Source organism: Rhinopithecus roxellana, chromosome 14, assembly GCF_007565055.1.
Source record: "Rhinopithecus roxellana isolate Shanxi Qingling chromosome 14, ASM756505v1, whole genome shotgun sequence".
Lineage (NCBI taxonomy): Eukaryota > Metazoa > Chordata > Mammalia > Primates > Cercopithecidae > Rhinopithecus > Rhinopithecus roxellana.
Genome location: NC_044562.1, coordinates 87,838,730 through 87,863,978, shown reverse-complemented (window position 1 = coordinate 87,863,978; position 25,249 = coordinate 87,838,730). Strand labels below are relative to the sequence as shown.

Genomic DNA, 25,249 nt, shown 5'->3' with positions numbered 1-25,249 from the left:
ACTTTGAGTTTCTTCTGTTTGTCTTTTGAGATCAGCCGAGAAGAGTTCTGTCTTTATTCCTACTCAAACTTAGTATTGCGGTTTGCTGTTAATTGTTGCACAGGATCTGAAGTCATTTGCAGAATCTCACTGTGGTGGAGCCTTCATTGCTTTGCAGCCTAGTCTGAATTTATCAAGTGAGTGTGTGTAATACAGCAAATTTTTGTCTGGTTTCATCTGTGTTTGATCCATTTGGGATCCTGAGGCTTGGATCTTACCATAGTTTTTTTGGTTTGGGGAGTTTTCTTCCTTTCTTTCCTTTTTCTTTGTTTCCTTTGCTTTCCTTCCTTCCTTTCCTTCCTTCCCCTCCCTCCCTCCCTTCCTCCCTTCCTTCCTCCCTTCCTCCCTTTCTTCCTTTTCTTCCTTTTCTTTTCTGTCTTGTCTTTCAGAAATTTTTTTTTTTTGAAGGAAAATTTGTATTTTAATTATTTTTATGTACAGAAAACTCAACAGTGTACATTTAACCCAGCTTAGTGGCAAGTTCTTTAGCCTTTGCCTTTTCGAGCTTGGCGATACGAGCCACAGACTTGGGACCCAGGACATTGCGACAGTGGTGCAGGTCTTCCTGTGGACTAGACGACCCAGTCTGGCCTTCCCCTTGATAATGCAGTAAGGGACCCCCATTTTACGACACAGGGCAGGCAAGAAGACAACCAGCTCAATGGGATCCACGTCGTGTGCAATCACCACCAGCTGAGCTTTCTTGTTCTCCACCAAGGTGGTGACGGTGTTAACTCCTGCTCGAAAGACAGGTGGTCTCTTAGTGGGGACATCCCCTTTGCCAGCAGCTTTCTTCTCGGCCCGGGCCAACAGCCTCTGCTTCTTCTCTTGCTTTGTCTCTGGTCTGTACTTGTGGGCCAGCTTAAGCAGCTGACTAGCTGTTTGGCGGTCCAGGGCCTGGGTGAACTGGTTAGTAGCAGGAGGCACTTTCAGCCGCTTATAGAGGATGGCTCTCTGCCGCTGCAACCTGATATAGCGAGGCCATTTAACAAAGCGGGTGAGGTCTCTTTTGGGCTGGATGTCCTGTCCAATGCCAAAATTCTTAGGTCTTTTCTCAAACGGGATTCACCACTTTCTTGGCCTCCTGCTTGGCCGGAGCCACCTTCTTTCCCTTGGCCTTCTTTACTTTCGGCATCTTGGGCGGTGGGAGGAGAAAGAAACTCTTTCAGAAATTTTTAAATGCTGGCCAGGTGTGGTGGCTCACGACTATAATCCTAGCACTTTGGTAGGCAGATCATTTGAGGCCAGGAGTTTGAGACCAACATGATGAAACCCCATCTCTACTAAAAACAAAAATTAGGCGTGGTGGCAAGCACTTGTAATCCCAGTTACTTGGTGATGCTGAAGCTCGAGAATAGCTTGAACCCAAGAGGCAGAGTGTGCAGTGAGTTCAGATGGCACCACTGCACTCCGGCCTGGGTAACAATGAGACTGTCTATCAAAAAAAAAAAAAAAAAAAAAAAAAAAAACGCAGTTAGGCCTCAGAGATTTTAAGCAGACGGAGTCTCACTCTCTTGCTCAGGCTAGAGCAATCTCAGCTCACTGCAACATCTGCCTCTCGGGTTCAAGCAATTCTTGAGCCTTAGCTTCCTGAGTAGCCAGGATTGCAGGTGTGAGCCACCAGGCCTGACTGATTTTTGTGTTTTTTATTAGAGACCAGGTTTCACCATGTTTGCCAGGCCAGTCTCGAACTCCTGGCCTCAAGTGATCCACCCGCCTCATCCTCCCAAATGCCGGGATTACAAGCCTCAGTCATGGCACCTGGCCTGAATCCTAAATTTTGTGTTATATAAATTGACATTGTAAGTGGTGGTGTGGATAGTCATTTGTACCAATGAGAATCAAAAGTACAGTAGTTACATGTTTGACTAAAATGTGTTAGATTGGATTGACTTAAACCAAACCTTAAGGGCCCATATTTTCTTAGGTTTAAAAGGTAGGCAGTTCCAGGCTTTGAGGCTTGTTCCTCAGGAATGGTGTCCAGAGCAAATTTGCTAACATCCCATTTGTGGAAGAAGTCGCACAGCTGCATCCAGAATCATGGTACTGCAAGGTTGTAGGGCAAAAAAGGTGGAGAATTTGGGCCATCAAGGGAATCAGTTCACCCACCCTACCTATCCCCAGTCTATTAACATAGCCAGAGTGAGCCTGTTAAAACTTGTATCACTCATGTCAAAATCTCCAAATCCAGCAATCTGACTACTGGGTATCCACCCAGAGGAAAATAAGTCATTTTATGAACAAGATGTGTATAGCAGCATGATTTGCAATTGCAAAAATACGGAACCAGCCTAAAGGCCTATCAACGAGTGGATAAAGAAAATGTGGTATAGCAGGCACATGTTCTCAGGACCTCCTCAGGGCTGTGTCACAAAAAAAAGTGTATACACCAGGGAATACTACTCAGCCATAAAAAAGAACAAAATACGGTATTCATAGCAACCTGGATGGAGTTGGAGACCATTATTCTAAGTAAAGTAACTCAGGAATGGAGAACCAAATATTGTATGTTTTCACTTGCAAGTGGGAGCTAAGCTATGAGAACGGAAAGGCATAAGAATCATGGACTTTCGGGACTTGGGGAAGGGAGGGAGGTGAGGGATAAAAGACTACATGTTGGGTACAGTGTACACTGCTTGGATGACAGGGTGCACCAAAATCTCAGAAATTACCACTAAATAACAAAAACCACCTGTTTCCCCAAAACTATTGAAGGAAAAAGAAACAGAAGGGGGGAAAAAATCTTCAATGGCTTCAGATCCTGCTTTTGGGGAGAAAATGAAAATTAAAAAAAAAAAAAATCCTCCGATGGCTTCCATGTCAGTTTCACTGAGTATTTACAGTCACCTTTAAAAAGGTCTACAATATAGCCGGTACCGCTCCACTTTCCTGACCACGTGGCTACTTTTCCCTCACATGTAGCGCTGTAGCCTCACCAAGTATAGTCCATTCTCTTAGGTATCCACATCTCCTTCCCTTCCCCTCCTGTCATTCAAGAGTTTATTCATTTCAGTGAAGTATCCTCTGACTGCATTACTTAAAATTGCAATACCCTCCCTTGTCAACTCCATTTACATCCTCTTCTCTGCTTCCCCGCACCCCTACTCGTAAGAGTTTTTACTGGGGCGGGGCGCAGTGGCTCTTTCCCGTAATGCCAGCACTTTGGGAGGCTGTGGGCAGACTGATTGCTTAAGTCCAGGAGTTCAAGACCAGCCTGGGCAACATGGTGAAACCCCCTCTCTACAAAAAATAGAAAAATTAGCTGGGTGTGGTGGCATGCACCTGTAGTCTCAACTGGTTGGTGGGGCTGAGGTGGGAGGATCGCTTGAGCCTGGTGGAGGTTGCAGTGAGCTGGGACCATGCTACTGCATTCCAGCCTGGGTGACACAGACCCCATCTCCAAAAAAAAAAAGTTTTTACTACCCAGATGCAGTGGCTCATGCCTATAATCCCAACACTTTGGGAGTCCAAAACATAGCTTGAGTACAGGAGTTGGAAACCAGCTTGGCAATATAGGGAGATCCTGTCTCTGCAAAAAATTTAAAAATAGTCAAGTGTGGTGGCATGCTTCTGTAGTCTCAGCTACTTGGGACTTGAATTCATGGGCTCAAGCAATTCACCTGGGGGTGGTGGCTCACACCTCTAATCCCAATACTTTGGGATGCCACAGCAGGCAGATTGCTTGAGTCCAGGAGTTCAAGACCTGACTGGGCAACATGGTGAAACCTCACCTCTATTAAAAACACAAAAACTAGCCAGGCATAGTGGCGCTTACATGTAGTCTCAGCTACTTGGTAGGCTGAAGTGGGAGGATCACTTGAGCCCAGAAAGCAGAGGTTGCAGTGAGTTTAGATCATGTCATTGGACTCCAGCCTGAGTGACAGAGTGAGACCCTGTCTCAAAAAAGCTACTTGGCCAGGCTTGGTGGCTCACGCCTCTAATCCCAGCACTTTGGGAGGCTGAGGCAGGCAGGTCACCTGAGATCAGGAGTTCAAGACCAGTCTGGCCAACATGGTGAAACCCCATCTCTAAAAAAATATAAAAATTAGCCAGGCAGGCATAATGGCAGGTGCCTGTAATCCCAGCTACTCGGGAGAATCGCTTGAACCTGGGAGGCGGAGGTTGTAGTGAGCTGAGATTGCCCCACTGCACTCCAGCCTGGACAGCAGAATGAGACTCTTGTCTCAAAAAAAAAAAAAAAAAAAAAAAGCAATTCACCAGCCTCAGCTTCTCCAGTAGCTGGGACTACAGGTGCATACCACCATGCCTGGCTTTGAGAATATGTGTCTTAAAATTATTCCACCTGAGGGGCCAGAAATAGAGCTATTTCTACACCAACTCCTGTCAGTCACTGAGTTAGGCTGCTATGACTTCACACCAGGGGATGTTAATCTTAAGCATGGTGCATTCACATTGGGCTCACGCAGGGAAAGAAAGCCTTAGCCAAAAAGACACAAGTGGCTGGGCATGGTGGCTCACACCTGTAATCCCAGCACTTTGGGAGGCCGAGGTGGGTGGATCACCTGAGGACATGAGTTCAAGACTAGCCTGGCCAACATCGTGAAACCCCGTCTCTACAAAAATACAAAAATTAGCTGGGGATGAAGGCAGGTGCCTGTAATCCCAGCTACTCGGTAGACTGAGGTGGGAGAATCACTTGAACCCAGGAGGCAGAGGTTGCAGTGAGCCGAGATCATGCCACTGCACTGCAGCCTGGGCAACAGACAGAGTGAGACTCCGTCTCAAAAAAAAAAGACCCAGGTGCTGGCAGGAGACATTGGACCTGTATGTACTAAGTAAGGCCTAATAAGGTCAGGGAGGGAGCCAAAAATGTCTGCTAAGGCCACACCTTGCACCGCCGAGATCCACTCAAGCCCTATCTTAAACTTACCATGTCCTTGGCACTGGTCTTTTTTTTAAAAAAAAAAAGATTATACGGCTGGGCGTGGTGGCTCATGCCTGTAATCCCAGCACTTTGGGAGGCTGGGTAGGAGGATCACCTGAGGTCAAGAGTTCAAGACAAGCCTGGCCAACATGGTGAAACCCCGTCAAAAATACAAAAATTATCTGGGCATGGTGATGGGTGCCTGTAATCCCAGCTACTCGGGAGGCTGAGGCAGGAGAATCACGTGAACCCAGGAGGCGGAGGTTGCAGTGAGCTGAGATCGAGTTACTGTGCTTCAACCTGGTTGACAGAGCAAGACCCTGTCTCCAAAAAAAAAAAAAAAAAAAAAAAAAAAAAAAAAAAATTTTATAACAGGAGGATGAATGGAATAAGCTATAAAGTCTCCACTGTTGTACTTGGTCCTGAGGTCAATAAAGATAACACCTCTGTACTGTACCACACATTGAAGATTCTCATCTTACTGGTCTGGAATGCTTGTCCCTGATGAGGTGCAACGCTATGGCAACATAATATGAAATCCATATGTGAGACCGGGCACAGAGACTCACGTCTGTAATTCTAGCACTTTGGGAGGCCAAGGCAGGTGGATTGCCTGAGCTCAGGAGTTTGAGACCAGACTGGGCAACATGGTGAAACCCTGTCTCTACTAAAATACAAAAAATTAGCCAGATGTGGTGGCACACACCTGTAATCCCAGCTACTTGGGAGGCTGAGGCACGAGAATCACTTGAATGCAGGAGGTGGAGATTACAGCGAGCCAAGATTGCACCACTACACTCCAGCCTGGGTCACAGCAAGAGACTCTGTCTCAAAAAAAAAAAAAAAAAAAAAAAAAAAAGGAAATACATATTTGATCTTTGTCCCCAGTTCAGACCTTTTAAATCCCTTGAAGTTGCCTAGGAGACAAGAGGTGAGATAAGAGGGAGATGAAGGTAAAATTAGCCTCTTTTGTTATTCATAACAAGGCCCTTTCAACCATACCTGAGTTCATATTTATGAGGTGAAACAAACATTTCCATTTTTTGAAAGCCTCCAAGGATGGGAATTTGTTGCCGGGAGAACCAATCATGAGATGAGAGGGTGGGAACTTTCAGCCCTACCTTCCTGATCTCTGGGATAGGGAGGAGGTCTGAAGATTGGCTGAATCACTAATGGCAGATGATTTAATCAGTCATGCCTACCTAATGGAACCTCCTTCAAACCCGCAAATGATGGGGTGTGGGGAGCTTTTGGGTTGGTGAACACACAGAGGTGCTGGGAGGGTGGGGGATCTGGAGATGGCCTGGAAGCTCCACACACCTCCGTTGTACCTTGCCCTAGGCAGCTCTTCCACCTGGCTGTTCTTGAGTTGTATCCTTTATAATAAACTGGTAATCTAGAAGTAAACTGCTTTCCTGAGTTCTGTGAGCTTTTCTACCAAATTACTGAACCCAAAGAGAAAGTCATGGGAGCTACAAACCTCCAATTTATAGCCAGTTAGCTCTCAGCTGCCATTTGTAAATTCTCCCAATACTTTGAATAGTTGACCCCTATGGACCACCCTTTTCCTTTCTCAGGGATCTTAGCCCCTCAAGTCATCACTGCCTTGGTAACTGCTTGGGGTTTTTTAACTTAAGTATTTTACATTTTATGCAGGTTTTCTAGTTATTTTTAGTGAGAGGGTTGTTGGAATAAGTGATCCTACCATAGCTAGAAGCAGAACTCCCAGGCATGCAATACCGAAGGAAGAAAAGTGAGCATAAAAAGAGTTTCTTGGGCTTTGTTAACAAAGACCAACCAAATCAAAACCAAACAGTCTATAGCCCTACCACCCTGAATGCACCTGAACTCAGAAGCTAAGCAAGCTCAGGCCTGGTTAGTACTTGGGTGGGATTCTTACCGGGTGCTGTAAGCTTTTGACCCCTGACTCACTCTTGCCAGGTACAGTGACTTGCACCTATAGTCCCAGCTACTCAGGAGGATGGCTTGAGCCCAAGAATTGGAGTCCAGCTTAGGCAACATAGTGGGACCCCGTCTCTAAAAACAAAAACTTGGCTTTTTATCCTAATAGCAAGACTCTGGTTTTTCATTTTGTATGTCAATTGGCAACTAAGACATTTGTCAGTCTACATCTCACCATAAGCCTTGTTTTCTTGAATCTTGTGAAATTCACTCTACTTGCTAGGTTTATAAATTTGGCAAATGCCAACCATCGAATAACTCCCACTACATTGCCTTCATAGAGAACTGTTTTTTTTTTTTTTTTTCAAGCTCACTCCCGGCCATAAAGCACTTTGGATTGTAGGTTCTAGAAGATTTCTCCTTGTGTGTCTCACATCTCTCTCTCTGAAAACCCCGTGTTTCTTTGTTTTTTTTTTCCTCCCTAACACACCACCTCCCTGGGTCAAACCCCTGTGTTTCTAATCCCTGGACCTTAATTAATGGTATTGTGTAAATTCATACATGTTGCCTTAAATTTTTCTTTTGCTTGGGAATTTGAAGGTATCCATAGCTTATATTATTTTTTGAGAACTGATGTTTTCAACATTGATATTTTGATAATTTTAAAATCAGCCTTCTTTAGGTGTAATTTACATACAATAAGTTTACCCATCTTAAGCGCATGGTACAATATTTTGACAGATGTACTCGTAGCCACCATCCCCAATAATATTCAGTTACAATATTTTCTTAGCATATGGCTGATTAAAAAGAAGAAAAGAAAGAACATCTCCACAATGCCCATATGTTTCCTCATACTGCTTTTCTGGCAATCTCTATCCCACCTTCAGCAGCTGGCACCTTAACGGTTTTGTCTTTTCCAGAATGTCACATAAATGGAATCATACAATATGGAAACTTTGGAGTCTGGTTGGTTTCCTTCCTTCCTTCCTTCCTTCCTTCCTTCCTTCCTTCCTTCCTTCCTTCCTTCCTTCCTCTCTCTCTCTCTCCCTTTCTTTCTTTTTTCCCTTCCTTCTTTCCTTCCTTCCTTCCCTCCCTCCCTCTCTGTCCCTCTTTCTTTCTTCCCTTCCCTTCTCCTTCCTTCCTTTCTTCCTTCCTTCCCCTTTCTCCCTCCCTCCCTCCCTCCCTCCCTCCCTCCCCCTCCCTCCCTCCCTCCCTCCCTCCCTCCCTTCCTTCCTTCCTTCCTTCCTTCCTTCCTCCTTCCTTCCTTCCCCTTTCCTTCCTTCCTTCCTTCCTTCCTTCCTTCTTTCCCTCCCTCCTCCCTCTCTCCCTCTTTCTTTCTTCTTCTTCCCCTTCCTTCTTCCTTCCCTTCCCTTCCCTTCCCTACCCTTCCCTTTCCTTCACTTCCCTACCCTTCCCCTCCCCTCCCCTCCCCTCCCTTCCTTTCCCTTCCCCTCCCCTCCCCTCCCCTCTCTTCTCCTTCCTTCCTTCCTTCCTTCCTTTCCTTCCTTTTCTTTCTTTGAGACAGGCGCTCACTCTTTTGCCCAGGCTGGAGTGTAGTGGTGCAGTCATGGCTTACTGCAGCCTTGACTTCTCTGGCTCCCATCTCAGCCTCCCGAGTAGTTGGGACCACAGGTGTGCACTACCATGCCTAGCTAATTAAAACCTTTTTTTTTTTTTTTTTTTTTTTTTTTTTTTTTTTTGTGGAGACGGGATCCCACTATGTTGCCCAGGCTGGTCTTGAACTCCTTGGCCCAAGCAATTCTCTTGCCTTGGCCTCCCAAAGTGCTGGGATTACAGGCATAAGTCACTGAGCCTGGCCCGGTTTCTTTCACTTGGCATATATGCTTTGGAGATTTATCCATATTGTTGCATGCATCAGTAGTTGGTTCCTTTTTATTGATGACTATGGATTCAACATTGATATTTTATTACTCAAATAAAAAATAATTTTCATATAATACAAAAGAATGTAGATCAAAATGTGAAAGTCCCACTTTACCTATCTCCTTATTCCCCATTACAGAGATAATCAGTATGAAAATCCCGGCCGGGCACAGTGGTTCAAGCCTGTAATTCCAGCACGTTGGGAGGCCGAGGCAGGCAGATCACCTGAGGTCAGGAGTTCGAGACCAGCCTGACCAATATGATGAAACCCCGTTTCTACTAAAAATACAAATTTAGCCAGGCATAGTGGCATGTGCCTGTAATCCCAGCTTCTCAAGAGGCTGAGACAGAATTGCTTGAACCCGTGAGGCAGAGGTTGCAGTGAGCCTAGATTGCGCTATCGCACTCCAACTTGGGCAACAGGAGCGAAACTCGGTCTCAAAAAAAGAAAAAAAGAGAAAATCCCATTACTTTCTGGTTCTCTCTACGCATTTGCACCTGCGCATATGTACACGTTGTAAAACTTTGTGAATGAGACTGCTGTAGTTATTGTTCTGCCTCCCTTTTTACACTTAACAAATACAAGTATTTGTGTAAAAAGTCTGACAGACTGTATTTCCCAGAAATGTCCACAACAATATCTCCCACTTCATATGCTCTTTGGAACTAGTAACTGCTTCAGATAATGCACTGTGGGAGACATCATTCTAGATCATAAAAGGTCATGCAACTTCCATCTGGTCTTCACAGAACACCTGCTCTCTGGCAGCTCCCTCTTGGAGAGCTATCTTTTGGAATCCAGTCACCATGCTATGAGAAGCCTGTCACATAGAAAGACTACACGTAAGTAACCTTTAGAAAGCCCTGGTCTTCAAGTCACCTTAAGTCAGATGCTAATGACTCCAAGCCTCTGTCATTTGAGTTGCTTCACTTCCCAAGCATTTGGATTTTCTCAGATTAGGGCCCAGACATGTGGGATGGAGGTAATCTATTTCCACTGTGCCCTACCTGAATTATTGAACCACAGAATCTGTGAGCATAATAACATGGTTATTGTTTTATGCCACTGAACTTTAGCATATGGCAACATATAACTGAAATTAGTTCTTCGGATTGGAATTGCTGAATCAAAAATGTTCATTTTGGCCAGGCATGGTGGCTCACACCTATAATCCTAGCACTTTGGGAGGCTGAGGCGGGTGGAATGCCTGAGCCTGGGCAACATGGTGAAACCCTATTAACTGGGCGTGCTGGCGGACGCCTGTAGTCTCAGCTACTTGGGAGGCTGAGGCACGAGAATAGCTTGAACCCAGGAGGCGGAGGCTGCAGTGAGCCGAGATTGTCCCACTGTGCTCCAGTCTGGGCAACAGAGCGAGACTCTGTCTCCAAAAAAACAAAAAAAAAATTTTTTCATTTAAAATTCTGACCCAATGCCAATTGCTTCTCATCAATCATTGATTCAAAAATAAATAAGAAATCTGGCTAGGCATGGTGGCTCATGTCTGTAATCCCAACTTTGGGAGGCTGAGGTGGGCTGATCACCTGAGGTCAGGAATTTGAGACCAGCCTGGCCAACATGGCGAAACCCTGTCTTTACTAAAAATACAACAAATTAGACAGGCGTGGTGGCACACACCTGTAATCCCAGCTACTCGGGAGGCTGAGCACAAGAATTGCTTGAACCCAGGAGGTGTAGGTTGCAGTGAGCCGAGACTGCACTACTGCACTGCAGCCTGGGTGACACAGTGAGACTTCGTCTCAAAAAAAAAAAAAAAAAAAAAAACGCTGGATACGGTGGCTTATGCCTGTAGTCCCAGCACTTTGGAAGGCCAAGACGGGTAGATCACCTGAGGTCAAGAGTTCTACTAAAAAATACAAAAATTAGAATGGTGTCATTGCGCATGCCTGTAATCCCAGCTACCTGGGAGGCTGAGGCAGGAGAATTGCTTGAACCTGGGAGGCAGCAGTGAGCCAAGGCTGCGCCAGTGCACTCCATCTTGGGCAACAGAGCAAGATGCCACCTCAAAAAAATTAATAAGTAAAATAAAAATAAAAAATAAGTAGAAAATCTGAATAGACCTATACCAAGAAATTGAATTTGTAATACAAAAATTTTGCACAAAGAAAAACTCAGGTCTAGATGCCTTCTCTGGTGAATTCTCTGGTCAAAGCCCTAATCTCCACAGTCTAGAGCTACATGCTACAGAGCACACAGCTCTTCCTTGTGCTGACACCAGACCAACACAGAGGGAGCTGTGGCAGGCAGCGACAGGCCCGTGAGCGTAGACCACGGCATCTGAGACTGTCAGTGCGTGAGGAATTAAGGAAGCAAATATAGTATCAAAATATCAAAAGTGCATCAGATAAAAAACAAGAACATTGTAACAAATAGCCCCGTGGTGGGCATTTCTAGAGGGCTCTTGGCAAGCCTGGCAGCCAGGGAAGGTTCTTCAGCCTGTACAGAGGCCTTTCCGCGCAGCAGCTCTCAACATCCTCAACATTAAAGTGTGTTTTTTTTTTTTACTCTATTGCCCAGGCTGAGTGCAGCAGCGTGATGATGACTCACTGCAATCTTGATTTGCAGGGCTCAAGTGATCCTCCCACCTCAGCCTCCCAAGAAGCTGGGACCACGGGTGCATGCCACCATGCCCCACTACTTTTTTGTAGAGACATGGTCTCAGTCTCACTATGTTGCCCAGGTTGGTCTCCAACTCCTGAGCTCAAGCCATCTTCCTGCCTCGGCCTCACAAAGTGTTGGGATTATAGGCGTGAGCCATCACTCTAGCCAACATTAAAGCTTTTTTTCCCTCCCGTTAAAAACTCAGGGACTGGGCCAGGCACGGTTGCTTACACCTGTAATGTGGAACACCTGGTTGGCCAGCCCAGTGCCCTTGGCCCTGTCATGGGCGCAGGCGCAGGCATAACTTAAGCTTGGGGTGGCTGGCTTGGCCTTGGGGGCAGCTTTGGTGGGGTCACATCAGGTCTGTGTGATCCAGCTTGAGCAGCTCCAGCCACTGGGTCAGTGCCAGCTTCTGCAGGATGACCATGCGCAGCAGAGAGTTCAGTGCCTTCTCATCCTCTGCAGCTGACAGCTACTGCTGCGTCTCATCCAGCTGCAATGTACTCGTTTCTCCTGGTGGCAAACATGGCACACAGTGAGGAGAAGGTGGCCACGTCCTCCTCAGAGGTGAGCACCTGGAGCTCATTGCACAGCTTCCTCCTGGTCTTGGTAACCATGGTCTTCTCCTTCTCATTCTTGCCCTTCAGCTTGGTGAGGGCCACCTTGGCTGCCTGCTGGCTGGCCTGCAGCACAGTGCGCAGCCTGGTGAGCTGCTCCCGCTTGGTGCTGAGCAGCGACTGCAACCTGAGGATCTCTTCCATGACAGCCTCCTTGAACTTGTCCATGGTTGGGCCCAGCTCTTGCGAGGTGATGCGCCACCACAACAGCTCCATTATGTGGTTCACAGCTGCCTGCAGGTGCTTGATCTGGTGGCAGATGATACCAGTCAGGTGGTAGATATCCATGGGCTCCCAGCATGGGTCACCCAGGGGCAATGGCAGCGAGGAGCTACGTGAGGGGCTGATGTCCCTGGTCCCACTGCGTGCTTGGCCTGCCTCTGCAGCCAGCAGCCCCTTGGGTAGGAGGATGGAGGAGTTGCCCGCAGGGCTGGTGCAGCTGGCCCCTCCCTGGCCCTCAGGTAGTAGTCCCCCGTGACAGAGCTGGGCCTCCAGTTGTTTCACATGCACACATGATGGTAGAGGTGGGCCAGCTCCTCACTGAAGATCACCAGCTCATCCTGGGCCACACTCAGGCTGGCCCTGCATCTCACCAGCAATGTCGCTCACCTTCAGCAAATTCACCAGCTGGTCCAGTGCTGGCCTGATCTTGGCTCACTACAACCTCTTACTCCCTGGTTCAAGTGATTCTCCTGCCTCAGCCTCCCTAAGCCACTGGGATTACAGGCATGTGCCAGCACGCCTGGCCAATTTTTGTATTTTTAGTAGAGGTAGGGTTTCACCATATTGGTCAGGCTGGTCTTGAACTCCTGACCTTAGTTGATCTACCCTCCTCAGCCTCCCAAAGTGCTGGGATTACAGGCGTGAGTCACTGCAACTGGCTTTTTAAACCATTTTTTAAGATCCTGCTTGTGCTCTATTCTGTATCTATTTACTTTTTTCCACTCATGTATATAGCAATTTTTGAATGTTTTAAGACTTGTTTTGTTGTTGTTGTTGTTGTTGTTGTTGTTGTTTTTGAGATGGAGTCTTGCTCTGTCTCCCAGGCTGGAGTGCAGTGGTGCAATCTTGGCTCACTGCAAGCTCCACCTCCCGGGTTCACTCCATTCTTCTGCCTCAGCCTCCTGAGTAGCTGGGACTACAGGCGCCCACTACCATGCCTGGCTAATTTTTTGTATTTTTTGTAGAGACGGGGTTTCCCCATGTTAGCTAGGATGGTCTCAATCTCCTGACCTCATGATCCACCCGCCTCAGCCTCCCAAAGTATTGGGATTAGAGGCGTGAGCCACTGTGCCCGGCCTAAAATTTGTTTTGTTACCTAACATATGGTCTATCTTTGAGAATGATCCATGTGTCGAGTAGAAGAATGTGTATTCTGCAGCTGTTGGATAAAATGTTCTGTGAATATCTATTAGGTCTGTTTGGTTTATAGTACAGATTAAGTCTGACATTTCTTTGTTAATTTTTTGTCCGGATGATCTGTCCAATGCTGAAAGTGAGGTGTTAAAGCCTCTAGCTATTATTGTATTGGGGTTTATTTCTCTCTTCAACTCTAATAATATTGGCTTTATGTGTCTGGGTGCCCCAGTTGGGTGCATATATATTTACAATTGTTAAACACTCTTGTTGAATTGACCCCTTTATCACTATATAATCACTTTCTTTGTCTCTTTTTATAGTTTTTGTCTTAAAATCTATGTTGTTTGGCCAGGCGTGATGGTTCATGCCTGTAATCCCAGCACTTTGGGAGGCTGAGGTGGGCGGATCATTTGAGGTCAGGAGTTTGAGACCAGTCAGGCTAACATGGTGAAACCCTGTCTCTACTAAAAATACAAAATTTAGCTGGGTGTGGTGGTGCGTGCCTATAATCGCAGCTACTCAGGAGGCTGAGGCATGAGAATCACTTGAACCTGGGAGGCGGAGGTTTCAGTGAGCTGAGATTGCACCACTGCCCTCCAGCCTGGGCGACAGAGCAAGACTGTCTCAAAAAAAGAACCTATGCTGTCTGGCCGGGTGAAGTGGCTCATCTCTGTAATCCCAACACTTTGGGAGGCTGAGGTGGGCAGATCACTTGAGATCAGGAGTTGGAGACCAGCCTGGCCAACATGGCGAAACCCCATCTCTACTAAAAATACAAAAGTTAGCCAGGCGTGGTGGCGGACACCTGTAGTCCCAGCTGCTGAGGAAGCTGAGGTGGGAGAATCGTTTGAACTCGGGAGGCAGAGGTTGCAGTGAGCCAAGATAATGCCACTGCACTCCAGCCTGGATGACAGAGTAAGACTCTGTCTAAAAAAAAAACCTCTATGTTGTCTGGTATAAGTATAGCTACTCTTGCTCTTTTTTGATTTCCATTTGCATAGAATATCTTTTCCATCTCTTTATTATTTCTATAAGTGTCTTTATAGGTGAAGTGTGTCTCTTGTAGTAATAGATCACTGGATCTTATTTCTAATCCATTCGGCCACTCTATGTCTTTTGATTGGAGAGTTTAGTCTATTTTTTTTTTTTTTTTTTTTTTTTGAGGCGGAGTCTCGCTCTGTCGCCCGGACTGGAGTGCAGTGGCCAGATCTCAGCTCACTGCAAGCTCCGCCTCCCGGGTTTACGCCATTCTCCTGCCTCAGCCTCCCGAGTAGCTGGGACTACAGGCGCCCGCCACCTCGCCCGGCTAGTTTTTGTATTTTTAGTAGAGACGGGGTTTCACCGTGTTAGCCAGGATGGTCTCGATCTCCTGACCTCGTGATCCGCCCGTCTCGGCCTCCCAAAGTGCTAGGATTACAGGCTTGAGCCACCGCGCCCGGCCGGAGAGTTTAGTCTATTTACATTCAATGTTGTTATTAATAATATGGACTTACTCCTGCCATTCTTTATTTGTTTTCTGGTTGTTTTGTGGTCTTCTCTCCCTTCCTGTTTTCCTTTCAGTGAAGGTAATTTTTCTCTGGTGGTATGTATTAATTTTTTGCTTTTTATTTTTTGTGTATCTGTTGTATGCTTTTAGATTTGAGGTTACCATGAGACTTGCAAATAATATCTTATAACACTTTATTTTAAACTAATGACAACTTAACACTGTTTGCATAAACTAAAAAACAAGCAAAAAGAAAGTTAATATAAACTCTAACTTTGTCTCCCCACTTTTAAACTTTTTGTTGTTTTTGTTTGTATATTATTGTACTGTCTGTGTCTTTAAAAGTTGTTGTAGTTATTATTTTTGATTAGTTAATCTTTCCATCTTTCTACTTAAGATATGAGTAGCTTATACATCATAATCACTGTGTTATAATATTCTGTGTTTCTGTGTTTCTTTGTACTTACTATTATCAGAGAGTTTTTGTACCTTCAGATGATTTTGTATTGTTCATTAATGTTCTTTTCTTTGAAACTGAAGAACTCTCTTTAGCATTTCTTGTAGCACAGGTCTGGTGTTGATGAAATCCCTCAGCTTTTGTTTGGGAAAGTCTTTATTTCTCCTTCATGTTTGAAGGATATTTTCACCAGACACACTATGCTAGTATTACAGACATTTTTTTCTCCTTCTGCACTTTAGATATGTCAAGCCAGTCTCTCTTGCCCTGTAAGGTTTCCACTGAAAAGTCTGCTGCCAAATGTATTGGAGCTCCATTCTATGTTATTTGTTTCTTTTCTCTTGCTGCTTTTAGGATCCTTTCTTCATCCTTGGTCTTTGGAAATTGACTGTTACATGCCTTGAAGTAGTGGCCGGGCACGGTGGCTCATGCCTGTAATCCCAGCACTTTGGGAGGCTGAGGCGGGCAGATCACAAGGTCAAGAGATTGAGACCATCCTGGCTAACATGGTGAAACCCCGTCTCTACTAAAAAGAATACAAAAAATTAGCCAGGCGTGGCAGCGGGTGCCTGTAGTCCCAGCTACTTGGGAGGCTGAGGCAGGAGAATGGCATGAACCCAGGAGATGGAGCTTGCAGTGAGCCGAGATTGCGCCACTGCACTCCAGCCTGGGGGACAAAGCGAGACTCTGTTTCAAAAAAAAAAAAAAAAAAAAAAAAAAATGCCTTTAAGTAGTCTATGGGTTAAATCTGCTTGGTGTTCTATAACTTTCTTGTACTTGAATATTTATATCTTTTTCTAGGTTTGGGAAGTTCTCTCTTATTATCCCTTCGAATAAACGTTCTACCTCTCTCTCTAACCTCTTTAAGGCCAGTAACTTAGATTTGCCTTTTTTTTTTTTGAGATGGAGTCTTGCTCTGTCACCCAGGCTGGAGTGCATGGCACAATCTTGGCTCACTGCAACCTCCACCTCCCAGGTTCAAGCGATTCTTCTGCCTCAGTCCCAAGTAGTTGGGACTACAGGTGTGTGCCACCATGCCTGGTTAATTTTTCTATTTTTGGTAGAGACAGGGTTTCACCATGTTGGCCAGGCTGGTCTTGAACTCCTGACCTCAGGTGATCCACCTGCCTCAGCCTCCCAAAGTGCTGGGATTATACGTGTGAGCCACCGTGCCCGGCCAGATTGGCCCTTTTGAGATTCTATTCTTTCCTTTTTTTTTTTTTTTTTTTTTTTAAGATGGAGTCTCGCTGTCACCCAGGCTGGAGTGCAATGGCGCAATCTCAGCCCACTGCAACCTCTGCCTCCTGGGTTGAAGCGATTCTCCTGCCTTAGCCTCCTGAGTAGCTGGGACTACTAGCTCTCACAGGTATGCTTCATTCTGTTTCATTTTTCTTATGTCTTCCCTGTGTGACTTCAAATAACCTGTCCTCAAGCTCACCAATTCTTTCTTCTGTTAATCAATTTTGCTATTAAAAGACTCTGATGCATTCTTCAGTTTGTCTGTTGCATTTTTTAAGTCTAGAATTTCTGCTTGATTATTTTTAATTATTTCAATCTTGGATAAGTGCAGTGGCTCATGCCTGTAATCCTGGCACCTGGGAGGCTGAGGTGGGCAGATTCCTTGAGCTCAGGAGTTCAACAACAGCCTGGACAACATGGAGAAATCTCGTCTCTACAAAAAATACCAAAAAATCAGCTGGGCATGGTGGCACGTGCCTGCAGTCCCAGCTACTCAGGGGACTGAGCTGGGAGCATCGCTTCAGCCCAGGACATTGAGGCTGCAGTGAGCCAAGATCGTGCCACCGCATGCCAGCCTGAGTGACAAAGTGAGACCCTGTCTCAAAAAAATAATAGTTATTGGGCCAGGTGCAGTGACTCACGCCTGTAATCCCAGCACTTTGGGAGGCCGAGGCGGGTGGATCACCTGAGGTTGGGATTTTGAGACCAGCCTGACCAACATGGAGAAACCCTGTCTCCACTAAAAATACAAAATTAGCCGGGTGTGATGGTCCATGCCTGTGATCCCAGCTACTCAGGAGGCTGAGGCAGGAGAATCGCTTGAACCTGGGAGGTGGAGGTTGCCGTGAGCCGAGATTGCACCACTGCACTCCAGCCTAGGCAATAAGAGCGAAACTCTGTCTCAAAAACAAAACAAAACAAAACAAATTTTAAAAAAGTTATTATTTCAATGCCTTTTAAAAATTTCTCTGAAGGATTCTGAAATCCTGTTCTGTGTTATCTTGAATTTCTTTGAGTTTCCTCAAAACAGCTATATCGAATTATTTGCCTGAAAGATCACATGTCTCTGTCCCTCTAGCATCGATCCCTGGTGCCTTATTTAGTTCATTTGGTGAGGTCATGCATTCCTGGATGATCTTGATGCTTGTGGGTGGTTGCTGGTGTCTGGGCATTGAAGAGTTATGTATTTTTAAAATTATTTTTTATTTTTTGTTCATAGTTAGGTATTGATTGAGTGTAGTGGCTCATGCCACTACAGCACTTGGGAGGCCAAGGTGGTGTATTGCTAAGCCCAAGAGTTTGAGACCTGCCTGGGCAATGTGGTGAAGCCCCATCTCTAGTAAAAATACAGAAAACTAGCCAGGCACGGTGGTGTGCTCTTGTAGCCCCAACTGCTCAGGAGGTTGAGGTGGGAGGATCACCTGAGCCTGGGAGATTGAGGCTGCGGTGAGCCGTGACTGTGCCACTGCACTCCAGCACTCCAACCCTGGTAACAGAGTGAGACCCTGTCTCAAAAAAAAAAAAAAAAAAAAAAAAGAGAAGAGATAAGAAAAAAAGAGTTAGGTGTATATTGCAGTCTGAAATTATTTGTATCTGTCCTTCCTGGGAAGGCTCTCCAGGTATTTGAAGTGACTTGGGTGTTATGCTCTAAGTTTTTGGTCACTGTAACTATATCTGCATCTTGGTAACCCAAGCCCAATAACACTGCTGTTCTTGCAGACTTGTAGACGTACTGCCTTGGTGGCCTTGGATAAGATCTGGAAGAATTCTCACAGAGACTCCCGTTCTTTTCCCTTACTTTCTCCCAGACAAATGGAGTCTCTCTGTCTGTGCTGAGTTGCCTGGAGCTGGGGGAGGGGTGACACAATCACCCTTGTGGCCATTATCACTATTGGGACTGTGCTGGGTCAGACCTGAAACCAGCATTGCACTGGGTCTCAGCCAAGGCCAGCTGTACCCACTACCACCTATCACCTATGTTCACTCAAGGCCTTAGAGCTCTACAATCAGCAGATGATAAAGCCAGTCCGTCCTTCCCTTTAGGGAGGCAAGCTCCCTTGGGCCCCAGGCAGGTCCAGAGATGCTGTCCAGAAGCCAGGGTCTGGAGTCAGAAACCTTAGAAATCTACCTGGTGCTCTATTCTGCTGTGGCTAAGCTGGCACCAAAACCACAAGACAAAGTCCTTCCCTCTCTTCCTTCCCCTTTCCCTGGGCAGAGGAGTCTCTTCCCATGTCCACCACTACCACCAAAGGTGAAGGGGGCTGGCCCCTCCACACCTGTGGGTATTTCTTGTCAGGTGGGAAGAGAGACTGAGAAAAGAAATAAGACACAGAGACAAAGTATAGAGAAAGAACAGTGGGCCCAGGGGACTGGCGCTCAGCATACGGAGGATCTGCACCAGCCCCGGCCTCTGAGTTCCCTCAATATTTATTGGTTACTATTTTCACTATCTTGGCAAGGGGAATGCAGCAGGAGAACAGGGTGATAGTGGGGAGAAGATCAGCAGGAAAACATGCGAGCAAAGGAATCTGTGTCACAAATAAGTTCAAGGAAAGGTACTATGCCCGGATGTGCACATAGGCCAGATTTATGCTTCTCTCCACCCAAACATCTCAGTTTAGCAAAGAGTAACAGAGCAGCGTTGCCGCCAGCATATCTTGCCTCCAGCCACAGGGCTGTTTTCTCCTATCTCAGAATAGAACAAATGTACGATTGGGTTTTACACTGAGACATTTGTTCCCAGGGACATGCAGGAGACGGAGGCCTTCCTCTTGTCTCAACCGCAAGAGGCCTTCCTCTTTTATTAATCCTCCTCAGCACAGACCCTTTTTGGGTGTTGGCTAGGGGGCAGTCAGGTCTTTCCCTTCCCATGAGGCCATATCTCAGGCTGTCTCAGTGGGGAGAAACCTTGGACAATACCCAGCTTTCTTGTGCAGAGGTCCCTGTGGCTTTCTGCAGTGCATTGTGCCCCTGGTTAATCGAGAATGGAGAATGGCGATGACTTTTACCCAGCATACTGCCTGTAAACATATTGTTAACAAGGCACGTCCTGCACAGCCCTAGATCCCTTAAACCTTGATTCCATATAGCACATATTTCTGTGAGCACAGGGTTGGGGCTAAAGTTACAGATTAACAGCATCTCAAGGCAAAACATTTTTCTTAGTGCAGATCAAAATGGAGTTTCTTATGTCTTCCTTTTCCACATAGACACAGTAAGAGTCTGATCTCTCTTTTCCCTACACAAAGGCCCACGGGGAGCACTGCCAGTGTACCACCAATGCTTACTTAAGGCTCAAGGGCTCTTCAGTCAGCTTTTGGTGAATGTTACCAGGCTTGGGACTCACCCTTCAGGGTAGTGGGCTCCCCCCGTCTCAGGGTAGGTCTAGAAATGCCATCCAAGAGCTAAGTCCTGGAACTGGGAACCCCAATAACTCACTTGCTACTCTTCCCCACTGTGCCCAAGCTGGTACCTAATTTGCAACACAAAGTTCCCTTGATTTTTCCCTCTGTATTGCTCAAGCAAGCGGCTCCTCACAGTCACTACAGCTGTGAATATGCTGGGTCACACCTGAAGTCTGTCTCAGCGTCTCACCCAAGGCTCACGGCAGGTATTACCTGACTACCACTGCTGATTATTTAGGGTCTAAGGGCTCTTCAGTCAGCAGGTGATAATTCCTGTGAGAACTGGGTTCTTCCCTTCAAGGCAATAGGTTTCCTTCAGGCTCAGGGTGTGTCTAGTAATGTCATCCAGGAGCTAGGGCCTGGTATGGGGACTTCATGGTTCTGCCTGGTGCCCTACCTTACTGTGGCTGAGCTGGTATCCAAGCTGCAAAACAAAGTGCTCTTTACTCTTCCCTTTCCTCTCCTCAAGTGGAAGGAGGGAGTCTCTTCTGGAGCTGTGAGCTGCACTACCTGGTGTTAGGGGAGAGATGAGGCAAGCACTCTTTTGGCTGCCCTGGCTGGTATCCCACTGGGTTGCATGCCCCCCAAGTCCACTGGCCCTGAACCCAGCACAGCACTAGAACTTGCCTAGGACCTGCAGTCCTTGTGGCCAAGATAGGCTTTCCAGTTTATTTTGGACCCCAGAGTACTGTAGCCCATGGTGGTGAGGCTGACTGAAACTCAAGTTCAAGTTCTGACTGTTGGGATGGGCAATTCCCCTCTGGCTAGGGCTGTTCTTTTTTTTTTTTTTTTTTTTTTTTTAGAGGCGGAGTCTCGCTCTGTCACCCACGCAGGAGTGCAATGATGTGATCACAGCTCACTGCAACCTCCACCTCCTGGGTTCAAGCGATTCTCCTGCCTCAGCCTCCTGAGTAGCTGGGACTACAGGTGTCCACCACCACGCCCAGCTAATTTTTGTATTTTTAGTAGAAACACGGTTTCACCATGTTGGCCAGGCTGGTCTCGAACTACTGACCTCAGGCAATCCACCTGCCCCGTCCTCCCAAAGTGCTGGGATTATAGGTGTGAGCCACCATGCCTGGCTGACTAGGGCTGTTCTAAATGCTTTCTCTATGGGCATTGGCTGTTTTGCCTGGTGTTGGCATCACTGAGTTCCAATATAAAGTCCCACAAACTCTGTACCCTCTCTCCCCCAAGTTCACAGATTATCTCTCCACACCCTGGGCCAGTGGCATGTGGCCACTGTTGGGGAATGGGGGTGGGGTGGTGTCAGCAATTCAAGACTGTCTTTCCTTTTCTCTTCATTGCCTCTTCCAGCAATAATTTGAAGTTAAAACCAGATACTATGATCACTCACCTGATTTTTGGTTCTTAGGAAGGTGCTTTTTTGTGTAGATAGTGGTCAAATTTGGTGTTCCTGCAGGGAGGATGATCAGTGGAGCCTTCTATTTAGCTATCTTACTCTGTCTCCTTCCTCTGTTTAATACATTTTTGCTATTTGTTTTTTATACATATTTCTTGCTTCATTATGTCTTCTTTTACATTATTTTTTAGGGTGCCATTTTAGTTCTGTAATTTTTTGAATGATTGAATGATTTTCTTAGCAGTTGTCATAGTATTACCTTTAGCATCTTAATTTATAACAATATAGTATATATGAAATAATGCTAGCCTAATCTCAATAGTATGCAAAAACTTCTTATATAGCTCTGCTCCCTTCCTGCTTCTTTGTGCTATTATTGTCACACAAATTACATCTTTACAAATTATAAGCCCATCAAAACTGTTTTCTTTTTTCTTTTTTTTCTTTTTTTTGAGACCGAGTCTTGCTCTGTCGCCCAGGCTGGAGTGCAGTGGCCGGATCTCAGCTCACTGCAAGCTCCGCCTCCCGGGTTCAGGCCATTCTCCTGCCTCAGCCTCCCGAGTAGCTGGGACTACAGGCGCCCGCCACCTCACCCGGCTAGTTTTTTTGTATTTTTTAGTAGAGATGAGGTTTCACCGTGTTAGCCAGGATGGTCTCAATCTCCTGACCTCATGATCCGCCCGTCTCGGCCTCCCAAGGTGCTGGGATTACAGGTTTGAGCCACTGCGCCCGGCAAAACTGTTTTCAAATTTAATTGGCTTATGTATTATCTTTTTAATCAGATAAAAGAAATAATTACGAACAAAAAATAATTCCTCATGTAAATTTGAGTTACTGTCTACTGGATTTGAGTTGTATCCTTTTGTTTCAGCCTGGAAGACTCTCTTCTGTATTTGCTATAGTTTGAATGTGTTCACCCCAAGTTCAGATGTTGTAGTCTTGACTACTGGGGTGATGGTATTAAGAACTGGGACTGGCCGGGCGCAGTGGCTCACACCTGTAATCCCAGCACTTTGGGAGGCCGAGGCGGGCAGATCATGAGGTCAGGAGATCAGGACCATCCTGGTTAACACGGTGAAACTCTGTCTCCACAAAAAATACAAAAATTAGCCAGGCGTGGTGGCAGGTGCCTGTAGTCCCAGCTAGTCGGGAGATTGAGGCAGGAGAATGGCGTGAACCCGGGAAGTGGAGTTTGCAGTGTGCTGAGATCGCGCCACTGCACTCCAGCCTGGGTTACAGAGTAAGACTCCGTCTCAGGAAAAAAAAAAAAAAATATTTGGGACCTTTTGTGAATTGACTAAGTCACGAAGGTTCCACCCTCATATTTGGGATTAGTGTCTTATAAAAGAGGCTGAAAGAATGTGTTTACTTGTTCTGCCATTTGAGGACACATAGAAGGTGACTTCCATGAGGAATAGTCTCTCACTAGACATCAAATCTGCTGGTGACTTGATCTTGGACTTTCCAACCTCCAGAACTGTTAGCAATAAATTTCTGTTGTTTATACATTTATAGGTCTAAGATACTTTGTTATAGCATCATGAATGCACAAAGACAAAGATTGGTACCAGAAGTGGGGTGTTTCTATAACAAATATCTAAAAATGTGGGCCAAGTGTGGTGGCTCATGCCTGTAATCCCAGCAGTTTCGGAGGCTGAGGCAGGTGGATTGTTTGAGGTCAAGAGTTCAAGACCAGCCTGATCAACATGGTGAAACCCCATCTCTACTAAAAATACAAAAATTAGCTGGGCTTGGTGGAGGGTTCCTGTAGTCCCAGCTACTAGGGTGGCTAAGGCAGGAGAATTGCTTGAACCCAGGAGGTGGAGGTTGCAGTGAGCCGAGATCACCCCACTGCACTCCAACCTGGGCAACAAAATGAGACTCCATTTCAAAAACAAAACAAAACAAAACAACAACAAAAAAAAAACAAATAAAAATGTGGATGTGGCTTTAGGATTGGGCAACGGGTAGAGGTTGGAAGAGTTTTAAAGTGCATGATAGAAAAAGGCTACCTTGCTGGGAATGGAGTGCTAAGGACAATTCTAGTGAGGGCTCAGAAGAAGAGGAATGCCATGAGGAAATCCTCAGTCTTTCTAGAGATTACCTAAGTGGTACAAACATGGACAATAAAGGCTATTCTGATGAGGTGTCATACAGAAATGATGAACATCCTTTTGGAAACTGGAGGAAAGGCCATCCTTTTTATAAAGTGGCAAAGGGCTTGGCCGAATTGTGTTTCTGTCCTAGTGTTTTGTGGAAAATAGAACTTTTTTTTTTTTTTTTTTGAGATAGTCTCACTCTGTCATCCAGGCTGGAGTGCTTGCCATGCTCAGCTAATTTTTGTGTTTTTTGTAGAGATGAAGTTTCACCATCTTGCCCAGGCTGGTCTCAAACTCCTGGGCTGAAGAGATCCACCTGTCTCAGCCTCTCAAAGTGCTGGGATTACATGTATGTGCCATTGCACCTGACCCAGGAGACAGACCTTATAAGTAATTAAATAGAATACTTGGCAGACGAAATATGTAAGCCAAGTGTTGAGGGTGCAGTATGGCTCTCTTGACTGCTTATAGTAAAATGTGAGAAGAGAGAAACAAAGATTTTTAAAGTTATATAATTTCCCTCTTTTTTTTTTTGAGACAGAGTCTCACTCTGTCGCCCAGGCTGGAGTGCAGTGGCACGATCTCGGCTCACTGCAAGCTCCACCTCCCGAGTTCACGTCATTCTCCTGCCTCAGCCTCCCGAGTAGCTGGGACTACAGGTGCCCACCACCACACCCAGGCTAATTTTTTGTATTTTTTGGTAGAGACAGGGTTTCACCATGTTAGCCAGAATGATCTTGATCTCTTGACCTTGTGATCCACCTGCCTTGGCCTCCCAAAGTGCTGGGATTACAGGCATGAGCCACTGCGCCCAGCACCCCCCCCTTTTTTTTTGAGACAGAGTCTTGCTGTTACCCAGGCTGGAGTACAGTGGCGGAATCATAACTGACTGCAGCCTCAAACTCCTGGGATCAAGCAGTCTTACAGCCTTGTCCTCCTGAGTATCTGGGACTACAGGTGCATACCACCATGCCTGGCTATTTTTTTAAGAAATGGGGTCTTGCTATGTTGTCCAGGATGGTCTTGAACTCCTGAACTCAAGCAATCTTCCCATCCTAGCTTCTCAAGTACCTGGGATTACAAGAGTGTACCATTTGTCCTAAAGATGGAATTTGTAATCAAAAAGGAAGCAGAAGTTAAATATTTAGGAAATTCTTAGCCTGGCCAAGTTATAAAGATGAAAAAGTATGTTTAGGAGACAACATCAAGGACATGGCCAAAGCAACCATGTGATAAGAAAATTAGTATGGCTTAGAGGAAGCCAGGTGCCTTTCATCAAAACAGTGGAAGATTGATCCTAGACATTTCAGTGGTCTTCAGGGGCTACCCTGCCCATCACAGGCCCAGAATGCCAGGGCCTTGAGGGCAGAACATTTCAAATGATGGTTTCCCCAAAGTCATATGTTGAAATCTTAACTGCCCATCACTAAATTGTGGGGCCTTTTGGGAAGTGATTAAGTCATGAGGATTTCACCCTCATGAATGGGATTAATGCCCTTACCTTGGAAGAGTCGTAAGTTAGCATTTTTGCCACTTCCACTATGTGAGAACATATAGGAAGTACCGTCCATAACAATGGACTCTCCGCGGAGACTGGATCTGCTGGCTGACATCTTGATCGTGGACTTGATTGTGTATAAAGTTACTAAGTCTAAGGCATTTTGTTATAGCAGCAGGAATGGACTAAGTATATGTTAGTGACAAATTTACAGTTTTTGTTTGAGTAGGAATGTCTTAATTATTTTCATGTTTGAAATACAGGTTTGCAGGATATAGAATTCCTTTTTTTTTTTTTTTTTTTTTGAGACGGAGGCTTGCCCTGTTGCCCAGGCTGGAGAGCAGTGGCGCGATCTGGGCTCACTGCAAGCTCTGCCTCCCGGGTTCATGCCATT

General features: G+C 45.9%; 1 pseudogene; it reads right to left on the bottom strand.

The window, feature by feature from the left end:
* Positions 1-524: 524 nt before the first annotated feature.
* LOC104670451 lies at positions 525-12,899 on the bottom strand (annotated as a pseudogene).
* Between the last annotated feature and the right edge of the window lie 12,350 nt (positions 12,900-25,249).